Source organism: Manacus candei, unplaced genomic scaffold (genome assembly GCF_025592945.1).
Source record: "Manacus candei isolate 608988 ecotype Guabito, Panama unplaced genomic scaffold, ASM2559294v1 h1tg000037l, whole genome shotgun sequence".
Taxonomy (NCBI): domain Eukaryota; kingdom Metazoa; phylum Chordata; class Aves; order Passeriformes; family Pipridae; genus Manacus; species Manacus candei.
The window spans coordinates 15,460,872-15,478,164 of NW_026138085.1; the positions used below are offsets into that span (position 1 = coordinate 15,460,872).

Sequence of the window (17,293 nt, forward strand, 5' to 3'; positions counted from 1 at the left end):
TCCCCTGCACAGTGTGTGCATTTCAAACATGATTCTGGAGGAGTGCACAGCTCAGGTGATCCTGATGTACAGCTGTCCTGGGGAATGCATTTCCCTCTTTACACCTACCAGTAGCAGGAACCAGCCCAAGGACACCGGCCTTGATAAAAGGCTGCTAACTAAAACACACAGCACATGCATTTTTCCATGTGTGAGACTAATGATTGCTGCAGAAGCCAAAGACTACATAACTTGGATCAGGTGCTGGCATTTCTGCCTTGCCCACACCTGCAAATCCCATCACTCACCTTCCTGGGAAAGGCAAAAGTGTCCCCAGCAGGCTGGGAACCTGGAGGGAGTTAATGAGAACTGGTAGCACTGGGGTGGGGACAGATGGATTTATGGGGGATTACAGAGGCCAGTGGGCTGTTTGCTTTTTCATCATCCCTTCCCACCTGTATCCAAGAAAGGACTGCACATGAGTCCAGCCTGTGCCTTCGTCCAGCCCAGGCCTTTTCTTCGTGTTTTGGGGAGCATTTGTTCTGGGCAGGTGCCTCACTTGGGGTCCAAACACACTCATTAGGATACAGCTCCAGGTAGACCCAGATATATGTCTGTCAGGACAGACTAATCAGATCCCTTCCAGGGTGCAGGTGTGGCAGAAGCACAGCTGCTTCCCTCCTGTTGCACCAGCTTCCCTGTGGATCCCTGGAGCTTGCATCCCTTGCTTCTTCATTCCTTTGCATTTCCATGTGTTCCTGCTCATGATTAGCACTCAGCACAGCCCTCAGGCTCTACCTTCAACCTCTCCCTGCTCTGCAGAACGTGGTCCCTCATCCCTGATGTGGTTCCTAAATTGCACTGGCAAACCCCAGAATCTTGGATTAGGCTGCCCCAGCAGGAGAGCCGTGTGGTTCCCCCCTCACCCAGGGATGTGTGTGTGCTGATATTTGCATGGAGGTTTATATTCAAGGTGTTCTCTAATCATTGTCCATAAATACAGCTCTGAAAGGAAGCCAGGTGGTTTCATGTTAATGACTCACTTCCATTCCTCCCCATCACGTTGCTGGGCAGGGACCTGTTTAAGCTTCTTTGTTTAATGCTGAGTTCTGCTGCTCTGAGATAAATTCTGCTTGCCAAAAGCTTAATTTCTAGTTTCTAGGAGTTCAAAGTAAAGTTATTAATTAATACATTGACGCAATGAGGATTTAGGAGAGAAAGGAGAGCTCAGCCACCACAGTCCTTCGGGTAGGGGGCACTCCAATACATTTAAACTTTGGGGAGCTTGTTTTCTCCCTAAAGCAGCATTTTCTGGGGTTCAGGTTTATAAAAGGAGTATTTCAGCCTGCTGCTCTATCCCAGATAGGGAGATTGGAGCCCCAAGATCCACCTTGCTGAGGCTGAGGGAGGTTTCTTATTGATTTTAGGAATATCTGGGTCTAGGTCTTAAGGCCTGAAGTGCTTTGCTAAAGAAAGTATCTTCTGTGCGATTTCAGAGATAAATTCTATGCCCTGCCATGTCTCTGTGAGTCTTTTTATTTACTTTGAAGCAGGTTTTTCCTTAGGGGTACACAGATTACCAAACAGTGTGACTAAATCCTTTCCCCCCTTTCCAAACGAAATCTGACGTCAGCCCTTGAGAAAGGAGAACCTGCGTTATAAGAAGTCCCCAAAGACATCTCCAATCATCACCAGTTCTGTTGTTAAAGGGGATATTTTGCTGTGGTTTGTTTGGTTTGTTTTATGAATTAGGTTTGTGAATTCACGAGATTAAAAGCTTAAAGGGGATCAATGACGACTACACAGCAGGCATCAAAGTAATTGCAGATTGTTTTTCAGACTCCAGAGGGCTGCTGGTATTGAAGTACTGAAGGTTTAGAGCAATAATTATGGATTTTTCAAACGGAGAGATGAAAGGAAATGCATTACCAGTACACAAGGCTGAACCAAAGTGTTTGTTACTTGGGGCTGACAGGGACCTCTCTTGGAGGGAGGGGACGTGATGTCCTCACTGAGGCAGAGCCTGATCCCCAGAGCAGCTCGAGAAAAATCCTTTGCTGCCTGTGTGCAGGATGTTAACTATGTGGAAAAGCAATAAAGCAGCATAAGCCTTAGAGAGAAACCCAGAAGCTTCCAACACTGCCCTCCATCCCTTCCTTTTTACCTCTGCATGGAAAATATATTAAAATCACGAATTTTGTTCGGTTCCAACTTCAAGATGGCAACATATGATATGATATTTGCCAGCTTTTGATTAAAATTATGCTTCTCTGATCCATAAGCATAAAGCTTGTAATACTCATCTCCCAAATCCTTGATTTCTGATGTTCACTGTTCCCATAAATTATCAAGTACAGCCAATAGAAAGCAGCTATTTTCTATCTAGTAGAAGTCAGGCAGATTTGTGGATTTGATGCTCCAGAGTTGAAGCTATTTTAATATGCCAAATTTATGGAAATGCTGAATTTAATATTCTCAGAACAAACCACACCTGCTTTTCAGAGAGAATTCCTTCCCTCCTCTGCCTGCTCCCTTGAGTTTGGATAATCTCACTGTATTTTTCATGGCTTTCTTTCAATCAGTTTTCTTTGTGCTTAAAACCAGAAGCTGTTTCATACATTCAGACTTATTTCATCCAGAGTCAGATTGTTTTCCAGTGGGAAGGTGGCAGGATCATGCTGAGGTGCTGTGGGGATGCAGGGATGCAGAAGGCATTCCTATTTCCAGCTGGGACAGCTGTGTGTGGACACTGGGATGAATTCTCACCAGTTTGGCTGAACTCAGGTTTTCTAAAAACCTGGAGGTGAAGCACCACTTCATCCTGAGCAGTCCCAGAGAGACTGGGATCAAAGCTCCAGTCTGGGAGCTTTGCTGTTTTTTAGCATCCAGCCAAAAATCCCTTCCCAGCTGGTCAAAACCCACAAAAGTGCAGTGTGGGCAGAAATTATTATCCCAGCCATCATGTACCTTGCATGGCTGTAGGATTCCTGGTCTCAGTGTCACACTCAGCACAGGGAAAACTGGTCTAACTATGGAGATGTGAAATAACTAAAAATGCTGTGTTTTGCTCCTTTGATCCTTAAGAGAAAATAGGTGACACTGGTACATTTAGATCCAGCCTATCCATACCCCATCACACCAGTGTCATCCCTACAGAAGCACTCCAAGATTTACTAAATGGTTGGAATAAACTCCTCTGTTTTGAGCAGGAGTTGACTGTGCACAGCACAGGGATGGGAAAGGGCCGTGTTTCATCAACTGGTGTGGTGTCTCGAAGAGGTGACAGAGTTGGCAACAAGGAGAGGATGTTGCAAGATTTCACAACTGCAAAGGACACACCAAGCTGAACCTTTTTGGTCAAATCCTCATCTGGTGTAAATCAGTCCAGATTCACCAAAGCCAAATTGTTTCTGGATGCTATTTCCCAGTTTTCCAGAGTCAAAACCGATGTTTATAGGAGCTCATAGTTGCACATATTAAAGTAATCAGGAGGATTTTCATTACTGACTGTGCAAGTGAAATGAAGACAGACATAATGGAAATGTGTTCAAAAAATCTTATTGACAGAGAATTTAAATAAAAATGTTTTGTTTTTTTTTTTTTTTCTCCTGTGTATGGCTGTTGTGCACAGTAACCAGGTCTAACAGATGCCAGTAAAACAATGGAAGGATTGTAGCGAGGAGGAAAGGAAATGTATTTCCCAATCCCTACTGGAAATTATGTCTCTGCTTAATTCCTCCAAGCAGCTTAGATTTAAATAATTCCTTTTTTTTCTTTCCCCATTAGCCATTTCCCATAGCTGCACATCCCTTGAGTGAGCATCTCTCCTTTGGGATTAGCCACAGCAAAACACTTCTCTTCCTCACCTCTAGAGCAAATTTATTTGGATTTCCCCAGATCAGTCAGTTCCTGCTCTGCTTCTTTCTGTTGTCATTACACAGTCTAGGTTGTCACTTGTTGCTTTGTTATAGAGAATGAATATTTTTATTTCATATCCAATCCACGAATACTCATATTTCATAGTCATGCAGATTTTCATGCTGTTCACAACACCCCTGCTTTCTTCTCAGCACACCAAGCAGCTGGCACCAAGACTCCAAATACCTGCTCCTCCTCTCTGCCTTCCCTCCTTGGTCTCCAGACCTTCTGTCCCAGTGAAGGCCCCATTTCCATGAGCTGGGCCAGTGCAGATCTCTCCCTCTGTCCTGTAGTAAGGGAAGTACCCACTGGGGGGAAGGGGCTGGCTCAGGGGTGGGAGCCTGCTGGGGGAGGAGGGCGGGCAGAGTTCGGAGGTGCTGGCTCCTGATGGGAGCTGCTGGGATGGTTTCTTTCCGTGGGTTGGAGGAGAAATTGTCCTCTTGCTCAACTCCAGACTTGGTGGGATGCTCTGAAAAAAATATGTGCAGGACCAAGAGCTAAGGGCTCAAGAGATGGGAACTGCCCTGCCCCTGGGGACACAGCAGGGACAGCAGTGGGACAGATCCCATCAGAGCAGCAGTGTCCCACACAGCAGGAGTCTGGGGTCCACAGGTTGTTTCAAGGGACAGGGACCTTGCCAGGGCTGCCTTAGGTATCTCCTCCTTGCAGATAGCTCTGCTCCTGCATCATGTTTTCAGGGCACAAGACATCACTTTGTTCCTAAGGCCCTAACTTTGAGGAACAGTGTGGTGTGAGATGCGCCTGCCTCTCTTCCTCCCTTCCTACCCCTTTGAGAAACATTAAAGGGGAGTTCACCTCCCCTAATTTGCAGGTGCTTAACCCAATTTAACCATACAGTTAATCCACGTGTGGGTGGTCAGCCCAGAAGCTCTTCATATGCTCTGCAGTACAGAAAATATCCTGTGGAGGTGGCTGAATAACTCACTTTCTCATCCTGCTTGGTGTCAGCCTTGCCTTCATCGGAGCTTTCTTCTGCGTCTGTGAGGGTGTGTGATGATGCAGAGCAGGAAGATGGGCTGATACAGACGTGAGAAGTTCTGTAGTAGGGCAGGTATGCAAGATCCAGCACCAGGGAATCTGGGAATGGCTCATTGCAAAGCAGGAGGTTGGTATTGAAGCCTTCAGAGCTGTCTGTGTTCAGCAGGATGTGCTCCGAGACGCCTGGGCTGGGTGACAGGGATGTGGTTTTATCCTCCTGGAAGGTCCTGAAATGAATTTGTATTTAATTAAATATGATAAAATGATGCTGTCAATGGGCAAGAGCCACAAGCAAAATCAACCACCAATGTTAATCTGTTCTGCTGCACACCCAGGGCCTGGCACCTCGGCCACTGCTGGGGGAGAATGAGGCCAGTCAGAAGCCTGAGGATCACAAGGATTTCACATTGTCTTTCTTCTTCAGTCTTAAAATGTTTCCTCATGTAGGGTTTTTAATTAAATGTAAATACCAAGTTAATTCCTCTCAAGCAGGCTTCAGCAGTTCACACCAGAAAAATATGATGTTTGATGTTTTCTCTGTGTTGATGAAAAGCAGCAAGAATAAAGCTTGAAAAACAAAGTCTCCACACCCTGCTATGCTACCTGATTTTCCATAGCCTACTAGTTTGGCACTCTATGAAACCATGGCCCACAGAGACAGTGTTTGTACCTCATTTGAGGTTTAACTTACATCAGCTTTCATGAGCTGCCTTGGCAGATTCCAGGCCAAAGACAGGGAACTCCCACAGGCTTGGGCTATTTAGGGTGATTTATGGTCTCCTGAAAATCTTGGTAGATCAGCAGTGCTTGTGAGCATTCTGGAAATGGAAGAACATTAAAATTTGGGTAAAGCCTGAAAAAAAAACCCCAACCTGTAGAATCCTCCTCTCCTCCAGATACATTCTTTTTGATTTTCCACACAACAAAAACAGGCAGAAGCAATTCAGGTCCCTGAAAGAGTTTGAAATTGATGTTTCAGTTCAACTCCACTTTTATGTCAGTCTTTATTTGAAAGGCTAATTTATCAGATCATCACTGCCATAAGACACTATTTCACTGGGGAAGAAAAGGTCATCTTGCTGTTATAGATAAACACACACGAATATTTTTGTACTAGAAAATTCATCTGCTCTTGGCTGTTTGCCACTCTGGTGCTGTTAATTCCCCATCCACATTTATTTTCTTCTGCTTTTTTTCTTATCTGAAGCCCTGTCTCTAAGGAGGTTTTTTGCATTTAAAGGATATCTTACAGATATCTCATTCAAATGGGCCTGAATCTCCACATTGGGTGACATAAATGCCACCCACCTGTTCACCAGGGTGAGAAAAAAAGACATTTTTATAGTTACCAAATATTCAGGAAGAATCCAAGAAGGGAAAGCCAGAGGGGAGAGAATCATCCCATGTCTCTGGCTGCCATGGCAATGGGGTTCTGGGGTAGCATCACAAAGGGGGAACACCCCACCCACCCCCAGCTCCCTGCTGGCAGAGCTGACCCTTTCCTGCTCCCCAGGACAGTCTTGTGGCTATCCAGTCTTTACTGGGATGCTCACAGATGGCCTGGCTTCTTTCTAAAGAAGCATTAATTGCTTTTATCCCTGCCAGTGAGGTAAGAACTGCTGAGATCAGCCCTGGTACAGCAGAGAGCACCTTCCTCCACCTCCTTCACTGGTGAGGGAGAGCCTGTTAGAAGGACTTCCAACCAAGCAACCAGCAGCCAAAGTGACACGTTCCAGAGGATAAATTTTAACAGAAACAGCATCAGATTCGTGCTTATTTTCTCATTTTCATACCAAACCCTGCAAAGGCAGGGGTAAGGAACATTCCATTTTACTGTGATATAATCATAGAAGCACGGAATGGTTTGGGTTGGAAGGGAACTTAAATATCACCCAGTCCCACCCCCTGCCATGGGCAGGGACACCTTCCACCAGCCCAGGTTGCTCCAAGCCCTGTCCAGTCTGGCCTTGGACACTTCCAGGGATGGGGCAGCCACAGCTTCTCTGGGCAACCTGTGCCAGGGCCTCACCACCCTCTGACTAAAGAATTTCTTCCTAACATCTGATCTGAATCTCTCCTTTTTTTGTTTAAAACCATTTCTCCCTGTCCTATCAGCTTATACTGAGTTGCTCTCCCAGTATCTGCCCATATAATAATGCATTTCTGGTTTATAAACACAGAAGAAAGCATGAGAATGCCTCAGTTTTGCCTTTTAAGGTATTTTTAATTCATGTATTGTTGTGCTTTTTAAGTTATTTTCTAGATAATGTCTTTCCCTACTTTAAAAATAAGAATGTATCCTGTAAATATATAGAAACAGACACAGTGATATTTCACACTGAAATACTTATCATCTATTTTTCTCCATTTAGACTTAAAATATCTTTTTGCTAAATCATAGATGATTTTTCTTATTACTGCCTCAACATGTATGTATTTAACTGGCAAGAGTTTAACTGGCAAGTGTAATAGATTGAAGCAGCTCCTCTGACAATACATTAAAAATGCTCATAAATACCTGGGTAATGGAGAAATTCAGAATAAGATTCATCCCTGCATAGTATTTGATCTATTTACTGAAATTCCAGAGCTCTTTTGAATGGCCTGTATTATTATTCATCCCATTTATTATCCTGGTTGCTGCCCGCAGTAAAAAGTGGTTTATTATAATGTGATTTCTCAGCTGCATCAGTGTGATAGACCAGCAGCTAATGAAGTGTTCAGGCACCCAAAACCCCAACATCATTGAAATTCATTGCCACAAAGATTCTGCCAGAACTAATTGCTGTCAGGGCTGCTCATGCACATGCCTTGGTTTCATTCCTCAGAATGGCAGAGCTAATTCTGGTACAAACCAGCATGAACAAACCCCCCCAGCCTGCAGCACATCCCAGCCCAGGGCCGGAGCTTCCTCCAGTGAGCTCACACTCCCACAGGGCCAACAACAGTCTGAGGATTTGGAGACTTTGCTTTTTTTTTTTAACCTGTAAATTGAAATATGGCATTTGTGTGCAGAGGAAAGGTTGGAGGGACTTAAGGAAAAAATGGGGATGTCTCTGCTGCCTCCAGCACACCCTGAACCACTGGGCTTTGGGCAGGGCATGGGCTTTGGGACAGAGGAGGACTCAAAGACTCCAAAACTTGGGATTTGAAGATGAGAAGGCAGGGTTGAACACCAGCCCATGGCTGCTGTGGTGTCTCAGGCCCTCCTGGACACCTATTTGCAATTCTAAAGGGTCTGAAACACTTGGAAACAACCCACAAACTTTTACTGTTCCCCAGTTCAGGCCTGATCTCGCACAACCCCCTGCACGGTAATTCCGGTCCAGTTGCACCCGGGAGGGGGGATCCACATCCGTGCCATTTTAGGACCAGCTCCCCATTTTTGAGCACATTAACAGCCCACAGAAGGGCTGTGGTGCACAGACTTTGCAGGTCTGCTCTGCAGAGCATGAACAATTAGGAGAAATAGGGACATTGAGTCCCACAGGCACCCCCTGCATGCCCTCCTGCACCCCTGCTTGTTGAGCTCCCACCTCCAGCTCCTGCTGCCCTGGCAACCTCCCCCATCCAAGGCACAGATCCTCCCTGTGTCCCCAGATTTACACCCACACCCCGATATCCAAACACTCCTCCTGAGCTGCAAAGGCTCTTTTGCAAACCAAGTGTGTCTTTAAAGATTCTTTTATGCCAAAAAGTAACAGAGTCATAGAATTGTTAAGGTTGGAAAAGACCTCCGAGATCATCAAGTCCAACTTAACGACTGAATACCCCCAGTCAAAGTGCCATGGCTACTTGTTTTTGGAACACATGGATGGTGACTCCACCACTTCCCTGGGCAGCCTGTTCCAATGTTTAACCACTCTTTCAGTGAGGAAGTTTTTCCTCATGTCCAACCTGAACCTCCCCTGGTGCAACTCAAGGCTGTATCCCCCTGTGCTATCTCTGGTTCCCCAGGAGAAGAGGCCAACCCTCAGCTCGCCACAACCTCCTTTCAGCTCATTGTAGAGAGCAACAAATGCAATTTTCAGGAAAGGAAGAGAGAGGAAGTTTTGAGCTGAGCAGAAGTTTGTGAACCCTGGGATTGCCTGAGCAGATTTGTTGAACTCCATTTCCATGCTGTTTGCGTGTTCCTGTTTCAAAAGTCAGCCTACGCGGATCGCTCCCGGCACGCCTTGCCAAAATCCTTGGGAGGGATCCAAGGGAATGATCTTGACTGCTGCAGGTGGGTTGTGGACCCTTGAGAGGCTCTGGAGGTGTCGGGGACCTCACTAATTATGGCTCATTAGAGCCTGTAGGGGAAGGATGCTCTCAGCACAGAGGGTCAGGGTGCTTTCACAGGACACCTTTCCAGACCCCTCCTGACATTGTCAAGGTGGACAGGGCTGGGGAGTCTCCCCTTCAGCCTTCTGGAGTTACATTTTGGTGCTGGGATCAGTGGGAGCCAAGCTGGCCTTTTGTGGAGCCTTTCAGCATTTTCCACAGCGATTTCCCTGCGACTTCAGACCTCTGAGACCTGGCCAATTCGTTTCAACAAAGACAATGTTTATTATCTCAGTGAAAAGCCTGGATGTGCCGGCACGTTGTGCTTGCTGCACACACATTTTCGAGCATTAGTCGTGCCATAACATCTGCTTTTTATTGGTAATTACACTATCCCCATTTTAATAAGAGGTAATTCTTAAATTTCTCATAAAATATATATGACTCCGGGGAAAGAAGGTGAAAGGTTTCGCAAGCCTCTCACAGCCACAAGACCAAAATGAGTGGAAATCAATCCTTCCTGAGCAGAACTTGTCCAGTCACTCACGACAGCACGTCTGGGGATGTCTGTGGGACTCAATGTCCCTATTTCTCCTAGTTGTTCATGCTCTGCAGAGCAGACCTGCAAAGTCTGTGCACCACAGCCCTTCTGGGTGCTGTTAATGTGCTCAAAAATGGGGAGCTGGTCCTAAAATGGCATGGATGTGGATCCCCCCTCCTGGGTGCAACTGGACCGGAATTACCGTGCGGGGGGTTGTGCGAGATCAGGCCTGAACTGGGGAACAGTAAAAGTTTGTGGGTTGTTTCCAAGTGTTTCAGACCCTTTAGAATTGCAAATAGGTGTCCCGGTTAATGGACCATAGCTTGTTTGCATTCCTATTGACGGTGGACTTGGTATAATAACGTGTCAGAAAAATGAGTAACATCTGAAGTGGAAGAGCAATATCCAGATAAAGAATCATGAAAAGAAAATCTTTTGGGGCTCCATTAAAGGCTTCCAGTTTCTTATTTCCTGCTGTTTCTCAGTCAGTAAGTGCTGCTGTGCTGCTCTGGCCTGTGAGAATTGGGCTCTGCAATTCCACAGCTTGTTTCCAGGGATTTTTCTAGTGATTCTGGACAAGGCAGTGACAAATGACACTTTCACAAGGTCATCCCTAAATCTTTGAAAACCAGGGAGCTCTTTCAGTGGCTCCTGCCATTCACAGAATGCCAGCAGCCAAGCCCATATGGAGCATTGTGTGCTCAGCTCATTGTCGATGCAAACGCACACAACCAGTTTTGATTAAGAACAAAACGCAGAATTGACTCAAACTGCTTTTTTTGTTGTTGTTGTTGCTTGAAACACTTCAAGCCTCTCATTATCATCAGGGCTTCTTTCAGTGCAGGAAATCGGAATTTCCATAAAATAATGCTGAAAGGCACAGGGCGAAGTCAGGGAACATTTATGTTCCTAAACAAATAGAGGGATAAACATGCAAAGCAAATTTTGGGGAAGCTCAACTAAACATTCGAGGGCGTGTTATGGCGTGTGGACTGTTTAAATTATTCAATATATATTAAGCACCACGTACAGAAACGGTAAAAGGACAAAGCAGTGGGTTTTAGAGAGGTTTCTTTTTCCCTTTGCAGAGTAACTCAGAGCTATCCAGTGTGATTATTGCATTCAACAGAGAGTTTGTAGGGTAGCGTGCCCAGACTGCAGTGTTTTCATTTGGGGGTTGGATTAGATGACCTTTAAAAGTCCCTTCCACCCTAAACTATTAATGTGAACAAGGAGCTCGTTCCGATGCAGAAGAAGGTCCCCTGGAAGCCCTGGGGTCACTGAGGTGGGATCAAAACCACTTTGTGTAACCTCAGGGCTGTGTTTGGAAAGGCTGGTGCTCGGAGGGACGTGTCAGCTGCTGAGCACAGCCAGCACACAGGTGGTCCTGTGCTGCTTCCCATCCTCAGGATGTCCTCGCTGACTGGAAAATCCTTGTGTCCAGGTGATGCAAGGAAACACATGACACTGGGAACATTTGCTGTCAGGACAGCACATAGGAATCACCCACTTTGCCAAAAGACAGTTGGACAGATAATCTCCCTCATATTAATTAATTTTAGACTTTTAATAGCTTTTAAGGCTTTTTTTGGTGCCTGTCATGTGTTTCCTTGCATCACCTGGAACAACCCAGTGGAACTATCATCCCAAACAACACACAAACCACCCCTTGCCTTTGGTTTGATGATTCAAACAGCAGCTCCCAGCCTCTCATGTTGTGGTCATGGAGGTCAGAGAGAGTGAGCTAATCCTAGAGACTGGAGAATATTCATGGGAATACTTCCCACCATTTGGAAGTTGGTGGTTTGGTGTTGGGGAAGCCAAAAGTCAGATTTCAGGGTGAGTTGGGAAAAGCCTGGATTGAAAAAACACTGAAAAATAAAATATATTTTCTTTTGGTTGTTCCACCTCAAAATGAAGCGTCACTGTATCTGTGCAGGACAACCCTAAATACAGGAAAAGCATTACAGCTGGCAACATCTGGGAAGCAGAAGCAGCCCAGAGCAGAAAGCAGAAGAGAGGATGTGGCAGGGATTGGCACCATAAGGTTTTCTTGAAGCAAATCTCCACCTTCACAGTAGTAGGTGGCAGTGGAAAGAAAACTCATTGTGTGTTTAAAAACCAGGACATCTTCAAGAAATGTCACAGAATCCTTGAGTAGACATGAGCAAACAGCCCTGGGGGATTCATTTGTCTTTGCTGTCAAGAGGAAAATTAAGACTCCAGGGGACACAGAGGTTGGGTGTGATGGATGCTCGAAGCAGAAGGCAGGCGGGTCAGCATTCCTGTCCCCCAGGAAAACAGGTTCTGCCCCTGGAGAAAAGTGACTGGAACAAGTGTACACCTGTGCAGGGGAGAGAGGGAGTGGGAAGATAAATGGTGGAAAAGTCCCTAAAATGATAAGTGTCTCTTCTTGTTTGGTACTGACAGTAATAACCTCGCTGGAGAAAGGAGAACAGGATGCCCACGATCTGGGGGTGGGTTGTTGCTCCTGAGCACTTTTGTGGGCAGAGCAAGGACAAAGCACACCGTGGGACACCCAGCCCTGAAAAAGAAGAGAAAATTAATTTCTGTTATGGTCAAAATCCAAGAAAATATTGCCTTTTATATACCATTGGAACTCTTCTAGATCAAGTACCTTGTCATCCTCTTAACATATGCACACAGAGAGAGAAGATATCTGCTGATTAATAGCCTGGATCCATTTTAGTGGATCCCTGGTCAGCTGTGCAATATGTATTTCTACTCAAAACCAGAATTTGACTCCTATAAGCAACCTATTTCCATCAGTGAATTTTCATTCTGGTGAATCATGCCGCTAGTTTTATTGACTTTTTTTTTCCTGTTTTCTAATCAGATTTATTTCAGCCATAAAACACAGAATCTGGTGATTATTGTTCAGCAGATTTCAGCTGAGCAGTTGGTGCTCTTGGGTTATTAATATAAAAGAATAAGGAAAAAATATTCAGATAATATTTCAATATCATTCAATATCTGATTTTTTTTTTCCAGCCAATGCTGGAAAAAAGCTGCAGTTCAAGACAGGTTCCAAATCTTGAGGTCATCTTAAATAATATCAAAGATTTTGAACCTTTTTATTAAATTAGAGTTTCTTCAACTACTTTTTCAGTTAAGGCATTGAGGTTGTACTGAAGTCTTTAAATGCTTTTTTTTTCCTGCAGTTCACACATAATCATGGGCTGCAGGAGGGGGAAGCACCACGAATAATGAGACACACCAGTGAGCTGCAGCCTTTGGCAAGCACACACATCTCTAAAGAGACTCAAGGTGTTTATGGACATTTCAACTACGTTACATCTTAAGGGCTGGGCTTTAAAATCTCAGTATCTGCAGCTGTTTTCGAGCAGGTAGAGAAGAAAAGGTACCAGAGGACTGGAAAATACTTGTCTGGACCTTGATAGCAGTCCCTGATCGTGGCAATCACCTCCATCAGTCCCATCAGTGGGAAGGGAAAACCTCCTCATTACAGTGTCCTCTTAGAAACATTAAATTTCCATTGCATCCTGTGACATCCAGCCCTGGAAGGGGAGTGAGAAAGGAAATTGCTTTTTGGGTTGCCAACTCCATCACCACCTCTCTGCACACATGGCAGTGACCAGAGGTTGACACTGGATGGTTCAGTTCACCATTCCATTTATTTTAAGGAGTATATTCTTCCCTGAGCAACCTGGTCCAGTGGAAGGTGACCTTGCCCATGGAACTGGGAGAGCTTTAAAATTCCTTCCAACCCAAGCCATTCTGGGATCCTGTGATTTGGCATCTGTGATTTTCCTGCCAGGGAACTACCCGTGGGTGCAGCAGCTCCTTGAAACATTTGGTCTTCACCCAGGTTTGCTCTTTTAACGCTGGCAGAGTTCTGATGGTGCAGCTGGAATTGGGTCCATAGCTGCCCTCGGGGCATCCCGGCATCAGTCAGGCTGCGAGGTTTTGACACACCCACTATTCCCCACTGCAGCAGCTCTGCTCCTCCAAAAATTTGCGTGAAAAAGGGTCGAGCCCCTTGTTCCTGGTCCTTCTGTGCCTCCCAGCGCGGGGTGTCCCTGCAGCTCAGCCAGCCCGGAGAGAGGGACGGTCCCGGCAGCCCCGGGACGGCGGCGGAGGGAGGTGGATGGAGCCGGAGGGAGGTGGATGGAGCTGGAGGGAGGTGGATGCAGCGTGTCCAGGAAGCACATTCCCGGGACATGACGGCACATCCCGGGGGCTGCACTTGTGCTGGGAAGGAAGGACTGGGCTTGCGTTCAGGCTCCCCTTCTCGCTGGGGAGCAGGGCTTGAGCACATTTGCTAAAGCCACTTCTGTGTTTTTCCCAAATTCCCACCTCAATACTCCCACTATGGTTCTGAAGGGACAATAATCCGTCATCAAGGGTCAGCCTGCGAAGAGCTGAGGGCTTGTGTCACAGCCAGGATCCCACCTGCCTCCCTCCCTTCTGTGTGTGTGTGCCCACATCTCCCCATGACAGGGGAAAACCTCCATGGAGAAGGAACATTTTGTCCCATAGCTGGTCTCTGGTGAGCCACAGCATTCCCAAACACCGGGCTAATCCATTAAATAAAGCTCCAGCAAAACACAAGGAGGACCTGAATATCCAGCCTCATTTTAGCTGGATGTACTTTGTCTGCAGTTGTGCTCACTTTCACCCAAAAATGTGCTTTTAGGGAAGGAATCCAGTTCACCCACGCAGTGCTCAGGTGAAATTTGGATTCACCTGCCATGGTCTCCTTGCACTAGAAACCTGATTTCAGTGTTCACACTTACACAACCCAAGACTGAGAAAATCTGCCATTTGCTCCTCTCCACCGAGCACAACCAAACTCCTGAAAACTATGAAAGTGAGATTAATTGTTTTTATGTCATGGCTATATCTGAACATATATTAAAAGCAAATGACAAACTCTGGATGGAGCCAAGGCAGAGCATGATCATACCAGAAATGAGATTTGGAAATAAACCATCCAAATGGATGCAGGCTCCCCTGTGATGATGGGATACAAGCTTGCAGAGCCTGGAATTTGCTGTGAGGGAGCTGTGGTTGAATTTCTTTTTGTCACTGTTGTTTTGCAATGCCATAATAAATCTTGGTGAATTTGTAAATCACAAAAGCAGGGACCATGGGTGGGTGCTTCCCTCCAAAGACTAGAACAAACATTTCTGGTGTCAGCCCATTCCAGGGAGATTTTCAGTGTTATAAATTAAAAACAAGGAAAAAAAAAATTAAACAGCTAAACAAGGAACAGCTGTTTGGAATAGGGCCCTAAACCCAAAACATATAAATGATGTTCAGACACATGCTGAGAGAGAGTGACAAAAAAATCCTCAGCACAAGAACTGCAGGGTGATTTCTGGCTATTCCACTCACTGATTTTTGTCCAGCCACAAGAAATTAGTCATTTTTAGTGCTCTAAAAAGAGACTTTGGTGACCAGACACTGCCACATGTACCTGGTGGGCTGGACTGGTCAGAGCCCCCCCTGACAATGGGTGGCATCTTTGGGATGAGTCCCTGGTCACTGCACAGGGATGTGGATGGGAAACACTGAAAACAGCTGAATTAGGAAGGTGTCAGTAGAAATTTCAACCTTGGGAATAGCAAACCAGAGATAATAAGAAAATAAGTATCAAAAGGAAACAACCACAGCCATTGAAAGCCTCCCATAAGGAGACTGTGGACATATCCACTCTCCAAGATGAATTATGAGTATTAGTTTGTTTGGAAAGGTATTTGCCCTTTGGAAACCATATTTATATTTTGAGCTTCAGAAACATAAATTACAGTCATTTAAACCCCAGGCTTACATTTTCCTTCAGTGACGTAAATGAGTTCCCAACTTTCAAAGGCCAGCTGTCCCTTACAGCAAGAGGTAGCAATTACATAAAATTCTTTTATTGCAGGGAGGTATTTTCAGTCCTTTAAGTTTATGTGCCCCAGGTGAGGCAATATAAACAAACTGTGGCTGTCACAATCGTGTTAATAATGGAAACTGCATTTGGGAAGTTTTAGGGATAAAACCTATAACTTTATACTGCTGAGGTGTCAAACCTTTCCAATGTAAAACAGAAGTGCAGCTGTGCAAGGTTTCTGCAAAGCCAACATTCATGGACTCTTTAGGTATATAAAGGCAGTTGCTTCCAAGCCAGAGCCATTAATCAGAAATTGCTGGGAAAAATGAGGTTAAAAATGCATTTAAATGTCTCTGGGTTTTTGGTAAACTTCAAATACACAAAGTTAAATCCACCCCTAATCCAGTCTCGGTGAAATCCATATTTTACAGATGTGCCTGTGCTCGTGGCTGGTGGCAGCAATGAAATGCTGAGGCACAGTCTGAGCGTGGACACACCAGACAGGCCAGTCTGGCTCCTGGCTCAGGGAATTGCTCCAGCAGCCCCAGTGCTGGAGTTTTCTGTTGTGGATTCCTAATCCCTTGTCTTAAACTTCAAAAACAGACCAGGCCAAGCAATTGGTTGCAACAGTGCAGGTAGCCGAGTTTGGGTTTGGGTTTTTTTTCCCCATCCACGAGAGATGAATAGAAAAATGCTAAAACCTTGAAAGAACTGTTTGAAGGTTTAAAACCAACAAAAAACACATCAAAAATTACTGGTGTGCCTATGAGTGGCTCTAACTTGCTGCCCTGGGAGCAGAGCTGGTGTTCCCAGCTGTGCAGGCACCTGGAGCTGAGCTGATTCTGCTCCCCAGCTCTTTGGGCTTGCACACCTTTCACACACTGAGCTACAGGGAAGACAACAATTCTGCTCCACAGCAATTTTCAGAACCAGTTTCCTTTCTGCATTCGGAAATCTTGATTTCCTTTCATAGAATGATAGAAGGAGTTGGGTTGGAAGGCACTTTAAAAGACCATCTCGTTTCAACTCCCTCACCATGAGGACACCTTCCACTGGCCCAGGTTGCTCCAACCTGGCCTTGGACACCTCCAGGGATGGGGCAGCCACAGCTTCTCTGGGCAACCTGTGCCAGGGCCTCCCCACCCTCCCAGGGAAGAATTCCTTCCCAATATCCCATCTATCCCTGCCCTCTGGCTGTGTGAAGCCATTCCAGTCCAAATGCATCCATGCCCAGAGAAGTGAGTTCACACTCACCCGTGGCAAAGTCAGGGAATTTGCAGCCAGGCAGGATTCCAGCAAGGCAAGGCAAAGGTTTGGAGGCAGGGAGGGAAGGTTTGGATGCAGTTCACGTCTCTTGCTTGGTGAACTGACAAGGGGGGAGAATCAAACTTCAAAGACTTCCATTACACAGCTGATGACATTTGGGAAGAAAAGGAAAATTACTGCTTTTTTAGGAGATTTACAAATGCCATCCTTGTCCATGGATGTAATTTTCCATTAAGGAAAAAAGAATTTCTGAAGCAACATATGGACTATGCAGTAAAGAAGTTACCATGGAAACCAGCCTCCTAAAAATCCCTATATATGTATACAGGAATCGAATGCATGTAATAATTATGGCTGCATATCTAAAGTCATTTATGAGTCCCATCTTCTGAGTATTTTTTGTCTATTAAAAGTCTAATTCACACTCTAAATATCCTCTTACTCTGCTGCCCCTTGAACCTGCACAC

General features: G+C 45.5%; 1 long non-coding RNA gene across 1 annotated transcript; it reads right to left on the reverse strand.

The window, feature by feature from the left end:
- Window positions 1–3,929: 3,929 nt before the first annotated feature.
- Window positions 3,930–6,370, reverse strand: LOC127473935 (uncharacterized). The gene is made up of 4 exons (XR_007905621.1): window positions 6,246–6,370; window positions 5,588–5,714; window positions 4,844–5,123; window positions 3,930–4,366 (listed from the first exon to the last, which is right to left on the reverse strand). It is a non-coding gene; the product is annotated as an uncharacterized LOC127473935 (long non-coding RNA).
- Between the last annotated feature and the right edge of the window lie 10,923 nt (window positions 6,371–17,293).